The sequence below is a fragment of the Notothenia coriiceps genome, unplaced genomic scaffold (assembly GCF_000735185.1).
Source record: "Notothenia coriiceps isolate Sejong01 unplaced genomic scaffold, NC01 NC01_scaffold00030214, whole genome shotgun sequence".
Lineage (NCBI taxonomy): Eukaryota > Metazoa > Chordata > Actinopteri > Perciformes > Nototheniidae > Notothenia > Notothenia coriiceps.
This window is the reverse complement of record NW_011362915.1, coordinates 497730-500126: the sequence shown is the minus strand read 5'-3', so window position 1 is coordinate 500126 and position 2397 is coordinate 497730. Positions and strand designations below refer to the sequence as shown.

Genomic DNA, 2397 nt, shown 5'->3' with positions numbered 1-2397 from the left:
GTAAACAGGTATAAAATGCTATATGACAGTAAAACAAAGTTGTTATTAATAAAGAAGAATACAGTTTGAAACGGGAGTGATTTGTAAAATATCCACAAAGAAAAAGAAAATCTGTTTACAGTTCTGTTTCATATGGGTGCTGGGAGAGGTATCCATAGATCTCTTCATGTTGCTCTCAAAGTGCACCAGGTTGATGCTTTTAACTTCAATATTTTTTTAAAAATCTTCCCGGGGGAGCATNAAATACTGCACCTCTTGAGATACAAATATTGTGATTTTGATTAAATTATATACTGTTTGGGTTATTATACACACACACACACACACACACACACACACACACACACACAGTATGAGCGCACTAGTGAAGGGACTCAAAACAGGTCACTTTGAAATGAATATTCATTAAAGCAGACTTAAATAGCTTCACAGTGGTGGATACATATTTAGCATCTTAAACGGGAACTCCCTTGATTAAACAAATAATGACACAAAAACTGTAACTGGGTCCAAATTAATTTGCACTAATTGCATTTAAACAATGCTCCTCCCTGACCTCAGATCAGGCATGTTTTAATTACTGGCTTCTGAAGGCTGGATCCTAACAGGGTTGATGGGAAAATAAAAACAGCACACTGGTTGTATCCAATATAAATGAAGCTCCATGCTTAAAGGGCCTATTGGTTTTGAAATCAGCCTCTCACAGCCCTACGCCCCTTCACCTTAACGCCATGGTTTGCAAACTCAGAGGGAAGAAACAGCAAAATGTGTTTCCTGAAAGGGAGGAGAGGTGGAAAAAGCCCATCCTGCCCCCAGAATCACCGCCGCCACGCCAGAGCCGCCGCTACCGGCCTTTCTGCAGAGGCAGCAAAAGTTCCCCGAGAGGGGAGTGTCTGCCAACTCAAACAGGGCCTCGCTCTCCTCCCTGCGGGCCGCCGGCCGCCCATGTGGGCCCGCGCTGCTTCCTGAGGGCTCGCTGCAGCTGGAGCACTTTGAATAAAGGTAACAGCAATGTCACAGCTACTGTAAACTTGCTCGGCTGCTCCTGTCAGCAGGACGTTCCCAATCAAAGCAGAAACAACCCCACCTAAAACACATAACGCTGTTCTTTTTTTTGTTCTTTTTTTTCCACCGGCCCTAAGTCCAAACTTCCCACGAATTACAAAGAGAATACACAGGCGAGAGGGCAACCGCCGCTCCCTGACCCTGCCAAACAAAATGCCAAGAGACCGGGAGTGACATTCAGCTCTGGGCTTCAAAAATACGAGCACTTTGAAAATGATTAGAGTCTTATTTTATTGTCGAGCGCCTGACACAGGAGAGGAAACCAGCACAATCAAGCCGGCTGACTTTCTTTTTTTTTCTGCTGAATTTAGAAACGCTAATTAGTTTTGCTCTCGTAAAGCCAACCTGAAAACGACCAATTAGAAAGTGAAAATGAGACGCGCGGAGGAAACAAGAGCTTGTCATTTCCACTGTGTGAGTCCCATATGCACAACTTTACTGTGAGGACTTTCACACACACACGTAGGAGATGATTGACATGCCGCCTACTAAACTTGATGTCACGTACACACTCTGACCAGTTAATGGCACTTTAAATCAAAAAGCGTTTTGCTTAGTTAGAAGGGAGCCATTACAGATCTGTATGGCCACATCAAACCCAGGCTGAGCAGCTTGGGCATGCAGATGTCTGAAGTGCCAGGCTGTGGAGAGGATACAACCCCCTCCTCCTCAATCACACACACACACACACACACACACACTGACCACAGCACCAGCTGCTTTCAGCTATAGACCTACCAGGGCCAAACTGTTACCCCCGCACAGGTGCCTTCTTTCTACGAATTTCCTCTTTCAAGGGTACTGGAGTTGATCCTCTGCATGTAAAACTAGTTTATACCTAACGGGGGATGGTACTTTCATGTACTTATATGTAATGCTCATACAGGCACCTGCTGAGCAAGGCATTAGAAATTAACTTTTGGACATTATCTTCAGGAATTTCCTCACTATTCCCCGAGCAAACGGTGTTAAGCGCTCCATCACTGTCCGATCCAAGACGGATGGGCTGTCAGAGCCTTCCCCTGTCCGGGATCCAGCTCCCGGGGCCGGGAAGTGGCTAAAAAAGGCCGGCGCTTTCCAGGCCCCGCGTCTTTTACTGGGAGTAATTCTCAGATGCCAGGTCGCTGCCAACGTCCTTGCAGCCAATGGCGGAGAGGCCAGTAAGTTCACATTAACTGCAGAGTGTAACCGCGCTGAACATCTGCTCATGAATGAGAGCGCTGCCCAATAACTCAGCGAGTTGAGGCCGCTGATGAAAAATGCAACGTTCTCCAGGCTGGCACGCTTGTTTTGCACAATTCTCCTGAGCCTCCCCCCCCCCCAGAATTATAT

At 46.4% G+C, this 2397-nt stretch overlaps 1 long non-coding RNA gene across 1 annotated transcript in view; it reads right to left on the bottom strand.

The window, feature by feature from the left end:
- The window catches only part of LOC104959374 (uncharacterized), a 45580-nt gene that overhangs the window by 836 nt on the left and 42347 nt on the right, over nt 1-2397 (bottom strand). The window lies entirely within an intron of this gene.